This window comes from Capsicum annuum, chromosome 12 (assembly GCF_002878395.1).
Source record: "Capsicum annuum cultivar UCD-10X-F1 chromosome 12, UCD10Xv1.1, whole genome shotgun sequence".
NCBI classification, from domain to species: domain Eukaryota; kingdom Viridiplantae; phylum Streptophyta; class Magnoliopsida; order Solanales; family Solanaceae; genus Capsicum; species Capsicum annuum.
Window position 1 is genome coordinate 110,793,464 of NC_061122.1, and position 12,477 is coordinate 110,805,940.

General features: G+C 30.7%; 1 pseudogene; it reads right to left on the reverse strand.

The window, feature by feature from the left end:
- Window positions 1-241: 241 nt before the first annotated feature.
- On the reverse strand, window positions 242-9,494 carry LOC107850093 (annotated as a pseudogene).
- Between the last annotated feature and the right edge of the window lie 2,983 nt (window positions 9,495-12,477).

A 12,477-nucleotide genomic window follows, 5' to 3' on the forward strand; every position in this document is an offset into this window, starting at 1 on the left:
CAAATCATTGTTACATAAATAAATATTTAGTTATTTTACTATGTAATTATGGATTTAGCAGTATGGTAGTGACAACTAAAATAAACATTAATAGTACAATACAAGAAAAACACACAATTCAAAGTACTTGCAACTACGTAGGCTTCTTTTTTAAAATAAAAAAAAAATAAAGGGTAAAATATTGTTAAGCTTAGGTTTAACATTTAACCACGTCCAAATCAATACTCTGGGTATTCAACTTTCAAAGCTTATTTTTGTACCAATAAACACCTTTATCTTCAGATCCCTTATCTTTCTCCACATACATGCACTTCCCTCCACATTGCCTTTAAAATTGGGTTATGATCAAATTTGTAGTATTCTCCTAGCAATGGCTTGATCGCTTTGATTGCCTTTGTTGCATGGTAATGTGATATGTGTGAGAATATGTGATGCAACACGAGTGTCTGTAATATTTTGGAAGATCTTATTTAGCACACCATAGTCTCTATCTACTGTAACTAGAGCTCCTCTTAGATGATCCCATTCGGACGAGTCATAATGTTGCAATGAAGAGTGAGTGTGATGCACAAGAGTTACTTGGGTTCGAAATTGAGAGGGCATCATGCGGAAGCTATTAGTTGCAAACTATTGTAGTGATAATTCAGACGATAAAGAAAAACATACTAAAAAACATATTATTGATATAATTTGGTCAAGTGACCTACATATTGAAAACTAATATAAAAAAACATTAAAAACTATGGAGAGAAAATCTCTCCCTAAACGAGATTCTTTAAACGACTACATTGTGGATGCTATTGTGTTATGGTATGAGAAGGGGGTCTTCTATTTATAGATGTCCAAAACCTTTCCTCCAAGAAAAGGGTTTGCCAAATATGAAAAAGTTTTATATTTTTCTTTAAGGAAAAGTAAAAGTATTTATGATTACTTTTATTTCCTTACAAGAAAAAATAAAATTTAAAATTTGGTAAGAAAATCGGGTCAAAAAATCCTAACAAATCTCCCTTTTTTGGCTTGATTTTCTTCACTTGATCCGTCTTCTCTTCATATCACCTGCATTAACTTAGTTCTTGATATAATCTTCATAACTGCTACTTGCCATGGTTAAAAATAAGGTTTAAAATATCATGGTTAAAAATTGGTTTAAAAGTAATAATTTATTTTTATTTTTAAAGATGCAACAGCAGGAGTGTTGAAAATATGGTTGAAACTTGTTCTCCACATGTAGTTCGGCAAAAATCTTTATTATCACCCAAATTGTTGCAGCTTGATTTTGAAACCGCTTTGAACCTGTTTAATCTCGTATCACCACACCATTGGACCATTGAACCGTAAGCTCTAATACCACTTGTTGGGTTTGAAATCGAGAGCGCGTCATGCGGAAGCTATTAGTTGCAAAATATTGTAGTGATAGTTCATATGACAAAGAAAAACATACTAAAAAATATATTATTGATGTAATTTGGTCAAGTGACCTACATATTGAAAACTAATATAAAAGAACATTAAAAACTATTGGGAGAAAATCTCCCCCTAAACGAGACTCTTTAAACGACTTCATTGTGGATGCTATTGTTTTATGGTATAAGAAGGGGGGTCTTCTATTTATAGATACCCAAAACCTTTCCTCCAAGAAAGAGGTTTGTCAAATATGAAAAAGTTTTATATTTTCCTTTCAGGAAAAGTAAAAGTATTTATGGTTACTTTTATTTCCTTACAAAAAAAGTAAAACTTAAAATTTGGTAAGAAAATCGGGACAAAAAATCCAAATAACTAGCACTATAGAGCCATTCACAGTAAGGAGGGGTACCCCATAGATGCATACAAGCCAATCTAGCCCTTGTGTATTCAAAATAACACGATACAACACATAAATAGTTTGTAATCACACTTGCATTTGAAATGTAGCTTTGTAATCTCTCATGGTCAGCATCATATATCGAGCTATAAGGATCATAATGACATGCAAAACGGTAATATTTTTTGCCAGAAACATGGAATACCAAGTGCAAAGGCCAAGCAAGAGTTGGGCAAAGGCAAGTACGAGTACTCGTCCAAGTGGATTGTTCAAGTATTTGTTGTACCATCTTAGCACTACAAAAAAAATCGGTAAAACTAGGGATGGCAATTAGGCGGTACGGGTGCGGTGTGGTGTGAGTTTTAAGCTATGCAGGGCGGTGTGGTTTTTAAGTTATGCGGTGCAGTGCGGGTGTGGGGCGGATTAAAGTAATTTTTTTTTTAAATGGTGCGGTGCGGTGCGGGTTGCGGGTATATGAGGGTTTAAATTAAAAAAGCTAAAAATTAGTATTGTTCTCGAGAATATATACCTAAAATTATATGTATTCTTTACTTAAAATTTTATGATACTTAAAACGACATGTATAACACTACAAATAAATAATTTTATAATAGCTCTTCTAGTATCTCTTTTCATTTTAATAAAAATATGATATTTGATCATTACTTATATACGTTATACTTTTTGACAATTTTTTAGTGAAAAGTGATATAATAGAAATTAGTTATTATTTCCTAGTTGTAGATTTGAAAATATTATGATTTTCAATGGAGTTAAAAAATTTTTAAAAAAAAAAGGAAAAAATAAAAACATGGGATGGTGCGGTGCGGTTATGCTCGGGTATGAATGTGGGGCAGATTTATGCGGATTTAAAGGTGATGTGGTACGGTGCGGTTTTAAAACCTGCGGGTTTAGAAAAAACCCGCACCGCATCATTGCCATCCCAAGGTAAAATCGACCACAAGAAGTGGTCGGAAAAAACCGACCACACGTGGTCAGTTTTTAAATGTTTTTAAAAAAAATTTTAAAAGCGACCACAAGTGGTTGCTTTTATATTTTAAAAAATTAAAATAATTATTACAATAATTTTAATAATTATTATTATTTATTTAACAAATAAAAATTTAAAAAAAAATAACAAAACCGACCACCAGTGATCGATTTTTTAAAAAATTATTAATTAAAAAATATTTATAAAAACCAACCACTTGTGGTCGGTTTATAATTTTTTTTTAATTTATTTTTAAAAAAACCTACCACAAGTGGTCGGTTTTTATAAAAAAAAACTTTAAAATACTTATAAAAAACGACCACAAGTGGTCGGTTTTCTAATTTAAATAAAAAAATAATTTAAAAAATCGACCACTTGTGGCTAATTTTTGAAGTAAAAAGATTAAAAATTAAATAATTTTAGGTAACACCTAATTATATATATATAACTAAAACCTAATATATTAAGCTAATCAAATATAATTAATCAATCACTAATCTAAGTATGTATAGAAACACATCGCATTATATTATTGGATAATATACTTGTATATGTATGTGATGTATATAGTACGTATTTTGAACTTGATATAGTCGATAGTGTGTATATGTGTGTGTATATATATGTATATATATAATATATACATATTATATAGCGATGGTATATTAATGACATAAGATAAATCAACCGATAATTTATTTGAGTATGTGTGAAATACAATGAGGTAGTAAAATCGGGTATGTGATGTATATAGTACGTATATGAAATATGGCGCATTATATTATTGGATAAGATACTCTTTTACGTATGTGATGTATATAGTACGTATATGAAATATGGCGCATTATATTATTGGATAAGATACTCTTTTACGTATGTGATGTATATAGTACGTATATGAAATATGGCGCATTATATTATTGGATAAGATACTCTTTTACGTATGTGATGTATATAGTACGTATTGATATAGTCGATAATGTGTATATATATGTGTGTGTATGTATAGGTATATATATATATATAGTATATACATATTATATAGTGAAGGTATATATATTAATGACATAAGATAAACCAACCGATAATTCAACTGAGTTTCTGTGAAATACGTTGCATATTATAATGGGGTAGTAAAATCGAGTATGTGATGTATATAGTACGTATTTGAATGTTGATAGCCAATTGAATATATTTATATATACGTATATCTCGTGTAGTGATGAAATAGATATACTATTTTGTGTCAATATAATGTAGACACACGTATATTGTTGAAGTTGTAATAATGTAAGGCAAGTATTACGAGTTATATGGGGGGGGGGGAGAAGTAGGGGAGGGAGATAGAAAATTGAATCATGAAATTGGCATATACTTAACATTTGCTTTGAATTTTGAATTTTGAACAACCGCCAAATTTTGAAGGTGAATTTGAGTTTTTTCGCTTAAAAATTTTGTATATGAGTATATGTGAAATGCGTTGAATATTATTATGGGGTATAAAAATCGTGTATGTGATATTTATATTGCGTATTTAAACAGTGATAGACAATTGAATATACGTATATACATATATCTCGTGTAGTGACATATGCAGTAATCGAAAGTTCGATAACTGAATCTATATATCAAAATATTTTGAATAATACATTGATATCATACTATTGAATAAATAGATATACTATTTTGTGTCAATGTAGATACGCGTATATTGTTGAAGTTGTAATAACGTAAGACGTCGATAATTTATCTGATTAACACGTGTATGATATATATATATATATATATATATATATATATATAATATCATAATTAAAAGCTAATAAACCAAAAATTTATTGTAATTTGCAAAATTCATTCATATTATTATAGGATTGAAGAAATATACTACTCGTGTTAATATGATGATAAAATAACTAATTATCTGATTTATATATATACACAGTGTATTAAATTAATTGGATATTGTTATATATATTATAACATTTATTAAAAAAATAAATTAATTAAAAATTAATTTAATTTATTGATTATTGTTTATTAAAATTTAATTTATCAAAAATATTTTTAGAAAACCGACCACGTGTGGTTGGTTTTACTGTTAATTAAAAAAAATAAAAACAATTAATAACCCGACCCGATCCACCCAAATAATTCACTTTCCCAATTGATATACACAAAAAAAATGGGAAATAGCATACACACACAAACACTCAACCCGCATACACACACAAACACATACTGACACTCGAAATCAGTCGAACAAGTGGGTTTTCATAGCAAATCTTGATTTCTCCAACTCAAGTAAGTAAGAATGTGAGATTTGTTGACCTTATTTTGAGTTAACTTCACTTCATTTTGAATTTTGAAACCCAAGTTCTTATGTTTTGGTTGAAAATGGGCAAATTGGGGATAAACTTGAATGTAGTATGGATTGTGTGTGTTATGTGGACTGAAATGGGTAATATCTTGCATAGAGTAGATGGGTATTTTGGAGAAAATTGCAGTAGACTATCTTTTAATTTGCTAAGCTCATCATTTTTTATATTGCAGCTTTCCGTGAGAGAATCTACAAGTAGATTGAAGCTACCATTTTGAAATATCAAGAAATTAAGAAAAATATCAAAGGTATGTTGACATAGTGAAGCCGTGTGGGCCTTGTGTGATTCATTATTGTTGTTATCTTTCTTTCATTGTTCATATTGAAGTCTAGTGAAGCCGTGTGTGGCCTTATGCGATTCACTAGCATTGTTCTTGACATCTTGTTGGTCTTGTTGACATTTTATTTTGAATGTGGTTTGTTAGGTGACTTGGTTTCTTGAAAATAGTTAAGTTTAGGGACTTTAAAGGAGATTTTTTTGTTTTGAATGTGATTTGGTAGGTGACTTAGTTGGTTGAAAATGGTTAAGTCTAGGGACTTTGAAGGGGATTTTGTGTTTTGAATGTGGTTTTGTTTTGATACTTAGTTGGTTGAAAATGGTTAAGTATAGGGACTTTAAAAAGAATTTTTTTGTTTTGAATGTAGTTTGGTAAGTGACTTAGTTGCTTGAAAATGGTTAAGTGTAGGGACTTTAAAGGGGATTTTTTTTGTTTTGAATGTGGTTTGGTAGGTGACTTAGTTGGTTGAAAATGGTTAAGTCTAGGGACTTTGAAGGGGATTTTGTATTTTGAATGTGGTTTTGTTTTGATACTTAGTTGGTTGAAAATGGTTAAGTGTAGGGAATTTAAAGAGGATTTTTTGGTATTGAATGTGGTTTCGTAAGTGACTTAGTTACTTAAAAAATGATTTAGTGTAGGGACTTTAAAGGAGATTTTTTTTTGTTTTAAATGTGGTTTGGTAGGTGACTTAGTCACTTGAATATGGTTAAGTCTAGGAACTTTAAAGGGGATTTTTTTATTTTGAATGTGGTTTTATTTTGATACTTAGTTGGTTGAAAATGGTTAAGTATAGGGACTTTAAAAAGGATTTTTTTGTTTTGAATGTGGTTTGGTAGGTGACTTAGTCACTTGAATATGGTTAAGTCTAGGAACTTTAAAGTAGAATTTTTTTGTTTTGAATGTGATTTGTTAGGTGACTTAGTTGCTTGAAAATGGTTAAGTTTAGGGACTTTAAATGGGATTTTTTTGATTTGAATGTGGTTTGGTAGGTGACTTAGGCACTTGAATATGGTTAAGTCTAGGAACTTTAAAAGGAATTTTTTTTTTTGAATGTGGTTTGTAAGGCGACTTAGTTGCTTGAAAATGGTTAAGTTTAGGGACTTTAAAGGAAATTTTTTTGTTTTGAATGTGGTTTGGTAGGTGTCTTAGTTGGTTGAAAATGGTTAAGTCTAGGGACTTTGAAGGGGATTTTGTGTTTTGAATGTAGTTTTGTTTTGATACTTAGTTGGTTGAAAATGGTTAAGTGTGGGGACTTTAAAGGGAATTTTTTTATTTTGAATGTGGTTTGGTAGGTGACTTAGTCACTTGAATATGGTTAAGTCTAGGAACTTTAAAGAAGATTTTTTTATTTTGAATGTGGTTTGTTAGATGACTTAATTGCTTGAAAATGGTTAAGTTTTGAGATTTAAAGGGGATTTTTTTATTTTGAATATGGTTTGGTAGGTGACTTAGTTGGTTGAAAATGGTTAAGTCCAGGGACTTTGAAGGGGATTTTGTGTTTTGAATGTGGTGCTTCAGACCCGCCCACGCTAGTGCATCCACCATCACTTACTAGGCAGCCAGGAGATAAAGATAATTCTGGGAGGATTTATCTTGTTCCAGTTGCAAGAGGGTAAGATTTCTAAATATAATAACATTACTCATTTTTTCATTATTATATTATTATGCTCTATGAAATTACTGTTTGATTTTGTGCTGTAGGTTTAGGCTGGATGCTAGAGTTGGACAAAAGGCGCGAATATGCATTAACTCGGCACTTCAACGGCTACTGGACCAGTTGGCAAAAGGTTTCAGAACTTGGCAGGGATAGAATGTTTGAAGAATTTAAGGTAAGGATTTAACTTAACGACTACTTATTAACACTTTGTTAGAACAAAAGATTAAATATTATATTTTTATTGTAGAAATTTTACTGGTGGGATGATGCAAATCATTTCTTATGAAAACTTTTCATAAGATGAAGAGTCAGATTTAACGATCTCTTGGATTATGCCCGAAAGAAATTGGTAAAACCTAAGTGGATTCCTGAAGCCGCATGGCAACTGTACCTTCACCATTAGAGTAGCACAGAATACCAATTGTTAAGTGAAAAAGGAAAGAAAGCCCAGGCATCATCCAAGGGTGGCTCGCTACATACTGCGGGTATCAGAAGTACTCTTGTTGTGAAGGAAAAAAGGTATGTAACTTTTACAATTTTAATTTTTTATTTCTATTTAATTTTTTTTATTATTGAACATTGATAATTTTTTCATATGCAGGAAAAAGAAAAGGGTAGGGAAATACCAACTGATGAGCTATTCGAGCAGACTCATCTGAAAAAAAAAAAGAATTCGACTGATGAAGATGTCTAGGTTGTAGCTCGTGCAAAACTTGTCCACGTAAGAAACAAATTTTGAATTTATGAATCTTTTTCTCAAAGTTGATATTATTCAATTATAACTACTTTAATATTTTTTACTTTTAGTATTAACTTTACTTTGAATATAGGACGAATATACACGTCTTGTTGGTGAGTATAGTAGTAGTCAGCCTTCTGAAAGTCAGGGTGACCTAATACCACAACATGTATAGGAGGAGTTATGGACAAAAGCTGCAGGTCCTGCAAACAAAGGCCATTTCTACGGATACCACACAAAATTTTTTGGCGATAATATTTGGTGTTCGCCCGGCGATGCATACTTTAGCTGTTCAGTTGATAGAGAAATCATTGAAAGACTACAAAATACGGTTTCTTAACTCATTGAAGAGCTTGCTGAACAGAGAAAGAGGTAAAAGAAGACGGAGAAGGCAACAACATCATAATTCAAGAAGATACAGCAGCAATTGAGCTCTTTCACTCAAATTGCGAGGGTTATTCCTCCTTGTCCTGGTGATACAGTTCAGGCTGCAAAGGGTCTAGGTCCCCTGGATGATTTCAATACGGATGATGATATGGAATACGAGGACGAATTCGATGATAATGACTTTTAGTTTTTTTTATTTTTGTATGTGTTGTACTTTGAATTTAGACATTTTGTTGTTTCAAACTATTGTTGTAGTATTTTCATACTCACTTTTGCTGGACATTTTGTATGTGTTGTACACTTTTGAAAGTATTTACATTTGGTTTTTGTTTGTTATTGCTGCTATATTTGATTTGATACTGTTGTATTGCATTGTTGTTGTTGCATGCTATATTTGGGTTTTGATTTTTATTTTTAAAAAAAAATCCAGAAAAACCGACCACAAGTGGTTGATTTTTGATTTTTTTTTTTGCAAAAAACCAACCACTAGTGGTTGGTTTTTTATTAAAATTAATTAATTAATTTAATAAAAATCCGACCACAAGTGGTTGGTTTGTTTTTTCCTAAAATTATTTTTTTTTAATTTTAATAAAATAATAATAAATTTTAAAAATATATATATTTTTTAAAAAAAACCAACAATTTGTGGTCGGTTTTTAAAAATCTACCGCTACTTTACCAACCACAAAATTTTGTTGGTTTTGTGGTCGGTTTTTGGGAAAAATCGACCACATGTGGTCGGTTTTCCTTTTTTTTAGTAGTGTAGTTGTGATTTAAGATGGGGTATGTATACTTCATCCTTCTCAAGGGAACCACTGTTGATGTTGCGACCACGTTGACTATATTTCCATGCGAAGTATGGTGTTAAAAGTGTAGAGTGCATAATAAAGCCAACAATGCCATCTACCCATTGATGATCACTGAAAACATGATAGCCGCATTCATGACCAATAATCCATATTCCGGTGCAAACACATCCTTCAGCAATCCAATAATAAGTAACCCATGCCAGATAACTATATGGGAATGGAAGGAGATGAAAGTAAGTTCGTGGCAATGTAATACATGATTAAGACAAGTGTGAGATCCTGAACAAGATAAGTGAATGTTCGAACGGGAGATTGTTGAAATCAGTGAGGAGGAATAACCTTCTAGATGTCACCAATTGTAAAAGGAGGCTTTGAAGTGGAACTCTTTGGAGATGATTTTTATTTTGTTCAGTTTTTATTGTTGGAGCAGATATATTGCCACCGTCTTCCATTTTTGTTATCCTGCCACTTTAATACTGGATTAGCACCAGTTGAATTTGCCTCAAATTGATTTTAGTTCACCTATTGTAGCTATAATGTAAGACAGTTGTGTAAATGACTCCATAAAGTATTAGTAGTCAAATTCAGAGTTTTAAAACATCTTTAATAATGCTAATTTATATTAGTAAAATACACATATGATTAAAATTTTCTTAAGAGGTGTATCAAAGTCAACTAGAGCCAAGTAAAATAAAACGGAGGGAGTAGTTTAATTAGTTTCCTATTTATATTCCTTTTGTTCCATTTCACTTTGACCCTTAAAATAGTTTTTTTTTTTTTAACTTATTCATTTTGTTAAATCAAGAGAGATTATTATTATTAAATTTATCTTTAAATAACTATATAAAATAATGGTGGTCAAACTTAAACAGAGGCGGATCTAGGATTTTGAACTAGTGGGTTCCTAGTAAAATAAGCTACTGTTTCCGTTTTAAATTATTGATCGTGATTTCTAATAATAGTTGTTTCACGTTACCTTCACCGTTCATTTTTACTTGTCTACTATATTAAAATTAAATGTCCATTTTTACTCATCCAATTTAAAAAAATCAAGAGATAATTTTACCACTTAATTTCTATTTTGCCCATGTTATTAACTATTGTCATTTTTCACTATTGTATATCCCAATGCGTTAAGGGGTTGCTAGATAACTGATTAGAGTTAAGTAGGTATAAGTAACATATGAATTAGTTATGAGCATATCTATGCATTATTTATGCAAATATTAATTATACAAGGATTAGTTGTTCATGTATAATTTTTTTCAGTACATAAACGTAGTCTTACTTATGCAAAATTTAATACCTGCATAACTCACCTCCAACCCACCAATGACCCCTAAATTTATTGAATTTGTAGGGAGATATAATAATTTTTTTATTTTATTTATTTTTTCTTAAGAGTTGTACCAAGTCAATACTCGAATGCACGGAGAAAATACTGTCATTTTAGAGGTTTATGACAATGTTTTTAACAAAAATAATTTTATCAATAATAATTATTCTTAAATTCTATGAGCACCTCAACTATGGGGTCATGACACATAAATAAAGTAAATATTTGATGAATAAAGATTATATATATTTTATGATATAAATAAGAATAAAATAGGTACTTCATCAAAAGTTTCTCACACTAGAATATAATATTTATGTCTAGTGCTCATTTACTAGTTGTTTTCCTTAGGAAAAACTCTCTCTCAAAAAAATCTAAACCCTACTAAAAAATTATGAACTTTGCCGGCCAACATAGTCACTACCTCCAGTGGAAATCTCCCACCAAAAGAACTAACAAAACAGGCTAATGAGGAGCAGAATATGATACCTTGCTGGGAAATTATTACACCTAAATTTGCTGATATTTTGAAACCTAAATCAGTTATTGGGTTCCTCCAAAACCTGTTATGCTGCATGAGGAACCCAATATCACATGAAAATCTTCTGAAGAGTGAAGTTTAATCATACAAAAAAATTTACAATATGCTATCATTGATAAGTTTTCTTATGACAAATCAGATATCAAGGAGTTGAGAAAAGCGATCCCTGCTCAGTGTGAAATAAAAGGTGAATGCATAATAGGAGTTCTGGATGCAAGAAACATTTTTATTAGATTAGAAGGACTAAAGGATTATGTACAACTGCTTTCAACTACAGCGTACTATATAAAGACATGTATTGGTAGATAAGAACATTGAAAAAGGATCCATGGTCTGAACCTGATGTAAAGACTACAATAGAAGTAGCATGGATTTCAATGCTAGATCTCCCTCCAAATATTTTTGGCTAAGGAAATGATTCTTTCAATTGCTTCAGCAGTAGAAAAACCATTAACAGTTAATATGACAACTAAAATCAAACAAGACCTAGTTGTGCAAAGGTAAAAGTAGAGGTTGATCGAATTTCCAAATTACCACAGCAAGTTAGAATTAATGAGGAGAATGATATAACAAGAGAAATCAAATCTAAATAAATTCAGATCCCATACAATTATATGCCTAAATATTGTAAAGAGTGGTTCTTGCAAGGCCATGATAAAGAAAGTTGTTGGAATATTCATCAAGAATTGAATGATAAGAAGCTAGATGTAAGTGGAGAAACATAAAATAGTAAATTGGATGAAAATCATATGAAACTAAGAGAGACGTATCAAACAAATAAACCAAAAAGAGAAATCACAAGTGAGTAATAATGGTTGACGAGGAGAAACAAACACAAAAAAGATAAATATGGGCATATACTTGGGGAAGTGGATAAGGAGGATAATGCAAGGGTTGCTACATCTAATCCATTTGAAGCATTACAAGAAGAAGAAGTAGAAGAAGCTGAAAATATCAATATGGTAAACATGGAGCAAACAAAGAAAAGTACAAAAGATTAGATTAGCAAAAGCTTTGGCAAATCATGGGAGATCATGCAATCTACAAAGGAAGAAGATACCAAGTCAAAATCAAAAGACAAAGATAAAAAAAGGGAAGAGAATGAAGTAACACTGGTAAACGGAGACAAAGAAGGACAAGAAAAGCAACTTATAACAGAATGTCAGGAGAAGAAAGATAATTCTCAGAAATAGGAGACAGAACAAAAAGAAAAGGTAGAAGAGCTAATGGTTGGACCAGTAGAATGTCACTAAAGATATTATGGTGATAGAAGGATTATTTCATATAACAATACAAACAGAAAAAATGATTGACAGTTGCAATAAAAATAAAAAAGATTTGGATTGGGTAGATTTGGAAGATAAAATAGATAAAGTAGTTATTGAAGCTAATTTCTCTACTAAGAAGATAGATTCAATGAAAGCAAAGCAAGGAAAACAATAGAGGAAAGGTAAAAATACAAGTTTAGTCATAATATAGATAAGGAACCATACTTTAAAATCAAAATTAAGATAAATGCCTTGATTAGAATCATAAGGTCTATGAACACCCAAAAAAC